General features: G+C 32.3%; 1 protein-coding gene across 6 annotated transcripts in view; it reads left to right on the top strand.

Annotated features, from left to right (window-relative positions):
• The first annotated feature begins 2,329 nt into the window (after positions 1-2,329).
• Positions 2,330-14,012, top strand: part of LOC145248058 (uncharacterized) — a 494,466-nt gene continuing 482,783 nt past the window's right edge. For 2 of the 6 annotated variants that reach the window (XM_080109815.1, XM_080109819.1), the window contains exon 1: positions 2,384-2,915. The gene's annotated coding sequence lies outside the window, so the exon portion shown is untranslated. Of the gene's footprint in view, positions 2,916-14,012 lie in introns of all 6 variants that reach the window. The other 4 variants (XM_080109820.1, XM_080109818.1, XM_080109817.1 and 1 more) reach the window with 4 other exon arrangements.

Genomic DNA, 14,012 nt, shown 5'->3' on the forward strand with positions numbered 1-14,012 from the left:
AAAAAAACATTGCTTCAGTCTAGAAGATACTACACTTTGATCCTAACCCGAAGGTTAAATAATATTTATCCTTCTTCCCAACCTGAATGTAATACAAGATCAATTCATAGTTGGGAATCAATCCCCACTCCCTTGAATCGGTGCAAAATTTATCGTAATTTGACTCGTCAGTATACACCAGTGGGATCGTCTCAGGCGACCGTCAATAAACTAATCCCCGTAACTGAAAGAGGGGATAAAGCCTGGGATGATAACTTTTTGAGATCAAAGACCAGAATGCACGGATTGTGTGCAGCAGCGAGAGTGTGCAAGCATATACACACGTTTATATATATATATATATATATATATATATATATATATATATATATATATATATATATATATATATATATATATATATATATATATATATAAAATTTACATTTGACGCACGCATGAGAATGTGACACCAACAGTTACTGAATTAAACCTTCATCTTATCTGTGTGTTTAAGTATATGAGCAAGTTATATATATATATATATATATATATATATATATATATATATATATATATATATATATATATATATATATATATAACTCTATTGCATACGTTATGCACACGTCCGTGCATATTGTATAAAAAAAATACACAAGGACTGAGCGAGACTGGTATCTAGGGAGAAAAAACACGTGCACGAAGCAGTAAGCACTACAAAGAATAAGAATTGGTTTTATCTGTCTGCTTATGCCATATAAACCACTGTAGGGATTACTTGATGACGAAATACAATATGTTAAAGAATGCACTGAGTATACTAAGTTGCTGTTTTAATTCATAGCTGTCGGGCAGGTGTCTGTTTCGTTTCACAAATTTGCCAAGAAAGGTATTAGTATGAAATTCGATCGTAATAGATCCGATATGATTGTAACCGCAACGAAATCGTAAGATTAGTACAATTAAGTAGCATTATTGATACAACTATATCCGAAAGGATATCGAATTTTTTTTCTTAGATCTGTTCTCTTAATTCAATTTTGTTCCTTTTGAGAGGGGTTGGTTTCTCGTTATATATATATATATATATATATATATATATATATATATATATATATATATATATGAGAAAGAAAATTAAAACTGTAAGTTGAACTTTACAATCATAATTTATTGTTCGACTGAATACGCAAAAAACAATTTAAATTTGAAGTTTACCATTGCATAATGCATTGCATACATCTGGTAAACACTACACCCTATACATATATGTGTGTGTGTGTGTGTGTGTGTGTGTGTGTGTGTGTGTGTGTGCGTGTGTGTGTGTGTGTGTGCGTGCGTGTGTGTGTGCTTCTTGGTAGTTTTCAACCTTCACAAACTATAAAAAAAGAAAGAAAATCTCTCTCTCTCTCTCTCTCTCTCTCTCTCTCTCTATATATATATATATATATATATATATATATATATATATATATATATATATATATATAGAGAGAGAGAGAGAGAGAGAGAGAGAGAGAGTTTCTTTTTTTTATATATATAGTTTGTGAAGGTTGAAAACTTCCAAGAAAAATAAAAACGTAAGCAAAACAAACAAAACGTCCGTTTTTTTACGCCTAGTAAACCCTACTGAAACACGTTCTGAAATGTGTAGTCATGCTATATTTGTATAAATAAAAAAATTATTCACATATAACTGTTTTCGGTGCCTTTGTTAATTTCGGGCTAAAGTAGTGTTCGTTTCAGTTTTAGGGGTCGGGTCTTCCAGACTTCACTTTCTCTTTTAGAAATGGTTAGTTAATCCTCTGAGGTGCTCGTACCGGGGAATGCTGACAAGGTTACTGAAGCATTTTTGTATATCAAGGTGTGCTTCAGAATCCTCACCTGACCGTGTGTCTTACTTCTTTTAGAGAAGGAAACTAAATATACGGCTGTTTTGCCGTATTAAAACTCTTAGTGGTGAATGTTTTAAACTTGGATTCCAAAAACCCAACTGCTAATACAGTAGTCAGCGTCCTTAACTCTGAGCCAACACCGAAACTATGAGAAATTATGTTTTCATTTATATTACCGGTCCCGAAGAACTCTATTCTACTTAATTACGTGTGTAGAGTAAGTAATGGATGAAGATTATCAGTGTGGCTAGACATGTAAGAGTGTTTCGTGCTAAGATCGTGTTTGCCGGAGTTAGAAACACGCACGAGAGAACAGAGGATACGATAAAAAAAAAATGTGTCTGATAATAAAAAAGAAAAGGAAAACGTGGAATTTGACATATAGAAAGAAAGTAACTAAAAGATCGTGTGAGAGAAAGGGGGAGGTAACTAAGGTGTGTAAGCGAGAGAGAGAGAGAGAGAGAGAGAGAGAGAGAGAGAGAATCTCGATCGCCTTCCTCTTCATTCATCAGTAGCAGAATGCCCCGATTGTGAACGTAAAAATTGCGATCTCTTTTCTTCCCTTAACCGAGGAACCAGGAGAAAAAAGTGAGGGCCGACATTGCGTGTTTATCCTTTTCTTTCTTCTTCTTCTTTTTTATATCACCTGTCTTTTATTTGGGGAGAAAAGAAAGATGTGGAGAGGTTATTTAAAGTAGAGGAGAAAAATGGAAAGAAAGAAATGAAAGACGATACTCAAAATAACTGAAGGAGGAAGAGGAGGAGGAATATTCGCGTGTTTTTTCTTTATTGTTTTTTTCTTTTTCTTTTTTTTTTTTTTTTTTTTTTTTGCCTGGACGAGCCAACCGACATAACAACAAAACACGGCGCGTGTAGTTGTTTTACTTAAAATTGCTTATTTACCCTAACACATCCATGCGACAGTGATTTAAGGACATCCACCCACCTTTAATATCGGGGCGGGATTAAAAGAGCGTGAAAAAAATATAAATAAATATAATAAAAAAGAGGAAAAAACAAAACAAACCAAACACGCAGGTTAGTAAACATTTTTAGTATTATTTTATTTGTTTGTTTATTTATTTATTTAATTTACCAATTGTATATTTTTAGTGTACATTTTTTATGGTTTCGGATTTTTTTTTTTAGATGAGGACTGATAATTTGGATTATTTGGATTATTCGTACTACTATTCTCATCTTATTATATTTCGACCGATGTAACCTTCGACTTTCTTCAGGTGCATCTTTACAAACTTGGGAATCTATACAAAATTCTGCAAAGGTTCCAAAGTTCAAAATAAAGATCCCCTGGTTCGATGTACCTGAATAAGGTCGAACGTTACATCGGCTGAAATATTGTGAATCTAACAACCAAGTTGAGGATAGTAGTCCGAATTATCCGAATAATCCAGATATCTTCCGTATTTGAACATTTCTGTTAACGGGTTTAAATGAAGAAGAATATTTTGATTATTTCGCTTAAATGTCATATTGCTTTTGGAAGATAACGCGTTTTAGAGTTTTGCTTTAGGTTTGTTTTGATGCGCGTGTAATCTGCGAGAAAGGAATTACTCTTTTTTTGTGTCTTTCCATTCTTTAATCGACAGAAACGAACTAAACAAATCCCTTTCAGGTAAAAGAAAACATAACGTAACGACATGTTTATTTCTTTAAATAAAAACAAAATGAAAAGAAATACAAATTATAAAACGTAAAAAAAAAAAAAAAAAAACTCAAAGAAAAACATATTGTCCTTGGTTCCACAAACTCGCAGAGATTCCAATTATCGTATTAGCATACTGACTTCTTAAAAAGTAAACACTCACATTAAGCATGAACTATAAGAAAATGAAATTGTTTTCTGCCGTTTTCTTTATAATAATAGGCACCAAAATTATTCTTTAACCTTTTTAAGATATCCAAGATACATGAAATCATATCTTCATTGCATTTTCTCACCATTCTGCTTTTTCTTGACTTTTCTTCTTCTTTGTTTTTCTTTTCTTTTTTTTTTTTTTTGCTCTACGTCTTCATGTCAAAAAGACCGATTGTCTTTGCAGGATCAATACAAACAACACAATGACAGGCTTCTAACTCATATTCTTTGGCATGAACGTGAGATGACCGATTGCACGAATCGACTCCAGCTGACCATCACTTTGGTTGGTTTGTTACCCGGGGTTACACAGTTGCACTAACTTGAAGACTTTTTTTTACTGTACGTTGTATTCCCACCCCCACACACATACGTACGCGCGCGCGCACACACACACACACACACACACACACACACACATATATATATATATATATATATATATATATATATATATATATATCCGCATAAATGTTACAAGGAGATAGAATATTTTAGGTATTAATTTTCAGTACTTCAACAATGCCCAATACGTGAGTGGAGCTAGGTAGTAAGTTTTGAAAGTATATGGCAAATAAGCTACACAAGACTCTCCGTGTTTCATCCCCTTAGGGAATCCATTACATAACTGACTCTCTCTCTCTCTTTCTCTTTCTCTCTCCCCCCTCTCTCTCTCTCTCTCTCTCTCTATATATATATATATATATATATATATATATATATATATATATATATATATATATATATTGAATATACCCTTCTATTCAAAAATTGTATATAAGAAACAAATATTACTTTCTTTTCAGTGTTTGTGTATAAACACGATTAATTATCCCGCCATGCTCATCAAAAAAGGATTGATTGTTCATGTAAATACGTTGTTGCAAGGATGCTCGTTTCTAGTTATAAATAATACAAACGTTTAAATATCCATTTTTATTTACTAATTTTAAATACTTAAAACACACCGCAGTCAATATATAGATCTAATTTTTTAAAAAATCCAGTGATTGTACTTATATGGGGTTCACAGGTGGGGGCATGAGTTTCCTGCATTTTTCAAAGTTTACTCGATTTTTAATGGGATCGAAATATTAACTGTAGTGTATATATATATATATATATATATATATATATATATATATATATATATATATATATATATACTTTCAATTTGTCTTTACATAAGCAGTAATGAATGTGTTGCTACACAGTCATGAGCATGTTTCGGTCTTCTAGTATTTAGTAACTAGAGACCTCTTCAGGCAACAACGCTTATATTCAAAAGCGGAATTCTTAACGAAAAACGAAAATCAACTTTCAGCATGTGTGTGTGTGTGTGTGTGTGTGTGTGTGTGTGTGTGTGTGTGTGTGTGCTCTTGGAAGTTTTCCAAACTTTAACAATATTACTAAAAGAATTTTTTAATTCCAAGTCATTCGTTGGAAAACTCTTTTATGTGTAAGCCAATGCATTATGTTTCGAAGAATTTATTCTTGTGTTAATATTGTACGAATTATCAGTTGATTACCATGAAAAAGAAGGATTTAATGTGTGTGTGTGTATTTTAATTTCACTTTTTAATTTCTTTTTTCTTTTATGTTATGGACTCTCCCGTTTATTTGTCACATCTGCTTTTGATGGGGATTTCACATCTATCTAAAGCCCAAACTATATTTTTATTTCTATCAGTGAAGGAGATTTGGTATCTGCCTGCCTGAAGCCGAAACTATACTATTAATTCGACCAAATGTACTACATTTCAATTCTCAATTCGGGTGGGAAAAGTAGTATATGAAAGCATCCTCCCAGGCATTATTTCCGTTTTCTTTTTTCTGTGACCATCCTTCCAGAAATTAGGTTCTCCTTTGGGGTTAGCATAGTACCTATTCTGTTTTCATGATGCTATCCTCCTAGGCATTACCTACTTTGTGTGGAGTAGCAATATTGTATATGTTCGCTCATCATGATAACATTTACCCAGACTAGTAATCTCTCTCTCTCTCTCTCTCTCTCTCTCTCTTTATATATATATATATATATATATATATATATATATATATATATATATATATGACTATAGGCATTACAGTTCCCGATACCTTTGTTGCCAATTATTCCCTTCCATAGGCGATGGTTCTTGACTACTTCGGCATTAAAATCACCCAGTACAATGAGCTTGTTATGTGCAGCTACTCTCTGAGTGGTATTGTCGAGCTGGGTTTAAAATGTGGCTTTGTCAGAGTTGGGGCATATACTGCAATCATGGTGATGGGTTTGCCCCACATGATAGGAATGTGGACAGTCATAAAGCACTCACTGATGGCCATGGGAGTGAAGTTGTGCTACTGCATGAGCTGAGACCAGATAGCAAAGCCATGTATGCACAGCTCCTCAGAGGGTTTTCCCCTTCACAAGATGGTATAACCTGTTCCAGCCTCCATGATTTTAACCTCCTCAGGCAGTCTTGTCCCACTGAAGGCCGCTATATCTATGTTGAATACAGCAAGCTCCTTGCAGACAAGGGATGTGCATCCTTCCAGGCGGGTAGTGTTCACCACATCTCGGAAGGTGCAGATGTTCCAAGCACCAAGGATAAGGATATTTTTATTGTTAAACCATTTTTCACTGTTGGGACTGCAGTAGAGGGATGTCTACTAGCCGTGATAAACTGGCCAGATGTGATGCCATTTCTTATATTTGCCCTACCTTTTCTACAGAATTGTGAGCTGTGGTGGTTCTCAATAAGCCAATCCAGTCACAGGTCTAACTGCAAAACATGGGTGTCATGGCAATGTCACCACAGAGTGATCATCTTTGCCTCGACAGGCTGAAGGCTTCCAGCATTCCAGGCTTGCTCTCGTTGATCATGGTGGTATTGCCACAGGACATGTGAGCTGATGATGAGGGTGAAAGGATGAAGGTAAGTGAAAGAAAAGAAACGATGCAATGCCAGTCGTTGAAAATACTGTTTTAAGTGGTTGTGGTTGCCACGCACACACATTTGGCCAGCATTGCTTCCACTGTGGCTCAAAAAAAAAAAAAATGAAACAGGTGACCTCCATGATGCAGGTTGCCAGGTTCTTAGTTTTTTTAAAACCTGCCTTATCGCCTGCCTGACAGGCATTGCCTTTCTCTGCCATCATTACTAAGTTCCAACGTTTGAGTTTTGGCTTTATATTGGAGTTTTCCTTCTTCTAACCTTTGCCTCAAGAAGCAAACCCTACAAGGCAGAGAGGGAAGAGGCTAATTATACTACCAGTCCATTCAATAACTTGCATGCATTTTGCAGGAAACAGAGGGAACAAGGGAAAGGAAGCAAGCAAGCATGTTTTATTGCTTGCTAGGGAGGGGGTGGGAGCTCAAATTAGCTTAGGCTGAGACTTATGGACACCAATAACACTCCTCCTTCAATTGACTTCTGTTACCGCTTGGATGGAGGAGTTTTCAATCTCACTCAATTTCATGCCAGAACCAAGACCACCACGTGTTTGGTATGGGAGGTGCAGTACGCTGACAACAATGCCACCTCAAGCTAGGCTGCAGAGGACCTTCAGACACTAGTGGATACATACAACACAGCCTATGAATGATTTGGGATGCAGATCAACACAGAAAAGACCAAGTTATTAGTTCAACCACCACTTGAACTGCCACTCCCAAACTCTAACACTAAAACATGAAACACCTAAAATGCACTACAAGGACAAACTAAAGTGCGCCTTGGAACTTATCGACATCAACTCGTCCTCATGGGAAAAAATTGCTATGGACCGAATGATTTGGAAGAGATTAATACATGATGGCACCGCGGACTTCAAGGAAAAGAGGATGGAGACTGAAGAGGCAAGGTGACAAAAGAGTAGAGAGCGCTCTGAACAACCTCCTCCTCCTCCTCCCCTCCCCTCCTCTGTGGCCTTGCAAGTCATGTGAAAAATAAACATCAACTGCTAAGATAGGACTTATAAGAAAACCTGATACTCGAACATGAGTGGGAGCTGACAATGATATATATATATATATATATATATATATATATATATATATATATATATATATATATACATTTAAATATATACATTTAAATATATGTATATATATATATATATATATTGAATTTAACATATTTTTCCATAGAAAATAGTGGATATTTTTATTATTTTTTATACATTCAGACAATTTTTGATGCATTTTCTCTACCTTTTTTGAAGTCATCACTTATCAAGGCCAAAAGTGTCACAAGGATAAGGGTTCATGAGATGGATAGATTGTCAGTTGAATAATGAAGACTATTATGAGAGAATTGAAAATGATTGATGGGATGAGTACTTACAGGAAATATTTTATGACAAGTATTTATTGACATTGAATTTGAAGATGACTATGTTGTAACTTGCAGGGAAGCTGTTGCTGTGAATAATACCCCCCCCGTCACCACATGTGTATTGTGCCCATATCTGTTGTTTGCTATCTCATCACCAAAGGTCAGATTTGGGCCTTTACAAAGTTCCTAGGCTAATAGAATTTAGGTCCCCTTCATCATTTCATATGTTCATTTACTTGTGTCTAAAAAAGATTGTTAAGAATATATATTTTGAGATAATGTTTTTTATTTTGTTCTATCAGTATTAATAATAATAATAATAATAATAATAATAATAATAATAATAATAATGATAATAATAATAATACAAATAGCCCCCTCCAAAAGAAAGGCATCCACCCTGCCTGATACAAAATAGTCGTGAAGAGTCAAGAAGGATTGAAGGACCGAGGAGGAAAAACATTGTCCAAACCTTCACTGGATGAGTGCGAAGAGTGCTGGGACCTTGAGGAGGTTAGTTGTCACCCAAATTCCGGTGAAGACCAATGGTAATTGTCAGCAAGAAAATGGTTGTTGCGATAACGCAAGGTCATTTGCATAGGTTATCAAAACAGGTGGCGGCAAGTACTGGAAATCTGGGGTGAATTGTTGCCACTCAGACACCAGGGAACACCAACCATTATCATCAGCAAGTAATCTCTGCTAATGACCTGTGTGAGAACTCCTAGTGAGTACAAATAATAATAATAATAATAATAATGATATAATAATAAAACTGACCCCCCCACTGCTGCCAAATAAAAGCAACAACAACAACACTGTAATGGCACCAGTCTCGCTTAATACTGCATAAAATAGTTGTGAAAGGTCAAAGAGAATGAAAAGACCAAAAAGAAAGAACACTAACCAGACTTCCACCGGAAAGATGCAGAGGGTATTGGGTTCTGGGGAAGCTTATTGCCACCCAAACCCCCAGTGGAAACAAATTGTAGGCGCCAGTGAGAAATCAATGGCAGTCGACTGTTGCAGTAACGCAAAGGCATTTGTAATGGTTATCAAAATAGATTAAGAATACTGGAAATTTCAGGAGAATTGTTGTCACTCAGAATGCCGGGAACACTACCTGTTATTATAAATGAGCAATCATTGATGATAACCTGTTTAAGAACTACTGAATAAATAATAATCTAGGGAAACGTGTTGTCACTCATATTCCATGAAACACTGACTGTTGTTACTAGTGAGCGATCACTGATGATTTGTGTAAGAACTTCTATTGTTTGAAAACCAAGCACGTGGTTGTGGACCAGGCGCGTACGCAGACCCCACAATTTTAATGAATCATCATTATGCCAGATCAAACATACCCATTCCTGTGTCGCGACACATCTTCTATCATTATATGTGATCAGTTTTCTATAATAGTCAACCATATAGGAGCCTAATCGTGACCAGACACACACACAGACGTTCAGCTTTATATTATAGATATATATGACTACTTCATTTAATCACATACGAAAGAATAAATGTATGCGTACACTTTAAGTATTTACTTCAACAGTACTCAATACGCAGGTAGAGTTAGGTAGTATATATATATATATATATATATATATATATATATATATATATATATATATATATGTGTGTGTGTGTGTGTGTGTGTGTGTGTGTGTGTGTTATAGTATTTTAAATAGCATATGTATGTTATACACACTCGCGACAGTCATAAATGAACCATGTTTTTTTTTTTTTATTCTTTATTACTAATTTTTTGTGATGAGAGAAAAAAACCATTGACCTGGAATAATGTTTGTCCCCCCTCCATCCCCTCACCCATCATTTTCTTTTAATCAGACATTAAATGAAATGTACAAATTATTTTAATCACCCCTACTTTTTCTCTCTCTCCCCCCTCTGTCTGTCTGTCTGTCTGTCTGTCTGTCTGTCTGTCTGTCTGTCTCTCTCTCTCTCTCTCTCTCTCTCTCTCTCTCTCTCTCTCTCTCTTATTGTTACAATATTTTTCTGTGCGCAATAAAGAGAAATAAAAAGAAAAAGAAGAGAGAAAAAAAGGGTTTTGCAATTAACTGCTTGGTGTATTTTAGTGCTGTCTTTGACAATGATAATCTGTTGTTGGTCCGGAGTCCCTAGCAGAACTAAGAATTTGAAGTTGAAAACCCACCCACACACGATATGAAAAGCCTAACCAGTCGTGCTAGGACCTCCCCCTCCCTACCTCTTTAATGCTTATCTACCTCTCTACCCACCCCCGTTCTTATAGGCTAAAAAATATGAATTTCTTCACGTTTTAAAGAAAAAAAAATCATTTTATGGAAAGCAGAAAAGCATGTAGATTATAATTTGTTTTTATAATTTTTATATTTCGGACGAACATTTGTCCTTTTCAAAACATTTTTTGTTTGTTTTTTATGTTGTTGTTTTTCCTGTTTTCATAAAAAAAATGAATGAATATGAACTTTTGGAATAACTAGATATTTAAGAATATCTTATTTTATTATTATTTTTATTTTATTTATTTATTTATTTTTAAGTTTTAACTACGAGCAACGTTTTTTTTTTTATTATTTAACTGTCCTTTGGTGATACTTCCGTGTTTACATGTGTCGAACAGCTTGCTTTGACATTTTACATTTGAAGTGCAAAGGACATTTATCTGGTTTGTTATTGCTGGATAAATATTCAAACGTACGTAGTCTATCTTGTTCTTATTATCATAAACACACACACACACACACATCATAAACTATATATATATATATGTATATATATATATATATATATATATATATATATATATATATATATATATATATATATATATATATATATATATATATATATATATATCATGAAGTATGAGCCGTTCCCCTTAAGTTAACAAATTTACCGAATTTCCATTACTAACAATTACTATACTGTTCTATTGACTACTGTACACTCTTAACCCTTATCCTCGAGTGCTCTCTAGGCCTTGATAAGTGGTGATGCCTATGTAATATATATATATATATATATATATATATATATATACATTTTTATAATATTTCGATTAGTTCATAACGAGTTTTGTTCCCTTTATTCAAATTGCTTAACATAATACAAAAAAATGTGTTTATAGCTTTAGTCTTGCACTATTGAACTATTCCTATCATCTCATCTCAAAAAGTTTGTGCTCTTAAAAAAATTATATTTGAAATAAAATTATATATTCGAAATAATAATAATAATAATAATAATAATAATAATAATAATAATAATAACATATATACATATATTTATTTCTGTGGAAATATTATTTTTTAATTATATTTCACCTTTTATATATACTAAGCTCGATGTAATTACAGATCATATAACAAATAAATGACAAAAGTCTATATTCCAAATTTCATGATGTTGACCATCTTACAATTTATTCCTTTAATTACGTTGACATTTACAATTCTTGACAGCATCTGTTTCGTAGCGCAAAATCATTCACCTGATTATTATATCAATCAATAAACCTCTTTTGCCTTAACTGCTCAGAAAAAATGGCAACGATCAATACATTAAAAGAAAAGAAAATGTAAGTGGGATTGATTACAAAATCCGAAAACTGGAAGAGAAGTGGCAATTACCTTTTATTTTATCTTTTATTACATCATTTTGAATTTTCAAATGTTAAGGGCAAAATAGATTCATTGATGGATATTATAATTTAGTTAAAGATTTTGCACTATTAAACAGATGCTGTGAATGTCAATGTAATTAAAGCAATATATTGTAGGATAGACATCATGAAATTTGGAATATAGACTTTTATCATTTGTTATATATATATATATATATATATATATATATATATATATATATATATACTTTGAATCTTTTCTCCCGTTTTTTTTTTTTTTTTTGCTTTTTTCCCCTTCGTTGTGCCAATATTTTAATCGTTTTTAAACGTTAATAAATTTATTTTAGTGTCCCCGTACTTTTGGCACATTTAATAAGTTCCCCATTAGAACTCTTTATTTTCGACATAATATTATTTTGTACGCTATCGATTTTCTCCTGGTGAGGTGATAGCCGAAAGAGCTCTTGAGAAACTTCCGCTTATTATTTTCAAACCTATATATATATATATATATATATATATATATATATATATATATATATATATATATATATATATATATATATATATATATATATATATATATATATAATGTTTGTATGTATATTCCCAATTAGAGCAGACAATCAATATATTTGATTGAAATTTTGTCTATTCATCGATTTTGATGACAAAAAATATAAGCGTGTAAAATATTTTTGATTATCATTTAACCCTGGGTAATGACGGGTGTCATCATATATATATATATATATATATATATATATATATATATATATATATATATATATATATATATATATATATATATATAAAAGAAGAATTACAGTTAAGTTTACCAAAATGATCCAAGATGGCAAAACTAAAGTAAATTATAAATATTAAAGGAAATAATATTTATAAAGTAATCTCAACCAGATGTAAAAGCTCGATAAAACCAAATAGGAGATAGAACAAGTAGTTAAAAAAAACATGTTAAAAACACTTTGAAAAAGAGTTAAAAACATATTTAATTTTAAAAAGGAAACACTAAATAAATGGATAGTCCTTAATCCACGGATTTTCGAAGAAATACTTTCCTTCTCATCACAGGGTATGATTTAGCAAAATGCGGGATCGGATTCTGCACCTTTGGATTTTACCGTCATTGGAAATTTTTAGCCTTCACCAGACTATCTATTCACTTGAAATCACTTTTTTATTCACCCTATTCCCTCCGCTTCACTTTTTCTTATCAAATAAGATCTATTACTTACTTGTAGTTTCATTTAATACTTTTGCAAGCAAAATCCGATCCCGCATTTTGCTAAATCCTACCCTCTGATGAGAAGGAAAGTATTTCTTCGAAACTCAGCGGATTAAGGATTATCCATTTATTTAGTGTTTCCTTTTTAAAATTAAATAATATGTTTTGAAAGTGTTTTTTAACATGTTATATAATATATATATATATATATATATATATATGTATGTATATATATATATATATATATATATATATATATATATATATATATATATATATATATATTAGTGTATGCCCTCCGTCATTAGTGATGGACAAAATTTACACCTTGTCACTGGTCATGCTAATAGTCATATAAAATCATAATTACGTCAGTAATTTAATTTTTCATTTCTGATGACCTAAAGAAAAAAAACACAGTTTATATTTTATTATAAATTGAAGGATTTCTTTCCTAATTTATTTCTGATTTACTATTTGCTTTCTTGCTTCTTTACAGCAGTTGAAATGCTTTCAGTCAGAGGACATGCCTTTTACTCGCTAACTTTTGTGCAATTGGATGGATGTATTATAGTTTTCATATAAAAATATACAAATAAATACAAATATGTGTATATTATAGAATAGACGATATATATATATATATATATATATATATATATATATATATATATATATATATATGTACCGATACTGATGTCATGAGTTTTATCCTTGCCTGTGCTGAATAAGGCTAAAAGTCAGAAACACACGTGTCCATAGGTATACTTTTATGCACGTAAAATAATATTTAATTATAAAAATGAATAAATAAATATGTCCCATAAAAAATAAAGGCGCTCTATACATATATATCTGAATAACAATAAGAACTTATAGCTCTTTTAAAAAAAAATGCTAAGGTATCAGAAAAAATAAAAATTACAGCGTTTCGAAGTTATCAATATCGCTAAAAAAAATGCCAGCAACAAGATCTTATATATATATATATATATATATATATATATGATTTTCAGAATGTGAGAGATTGCATATAATAAATTCCACAGCC

The sequence above is a fragment of the Euprymna scolopes genome, chromosome 26 (genome assembly GCF_053919585.1).
Source record: "Euprymna scolopes isolate OS-2025 chromosome 26, ASM5391958v1, whole genome shotgun sequence".
In the NCBI taxonomy this organism is placed as follows: domain Eukaryota; kingdom Metazoa; phylum Mollusca; class Cephalopoda; order Sepiida; family Sepiolidae; genus Euprymna; species Euprymna scolopes.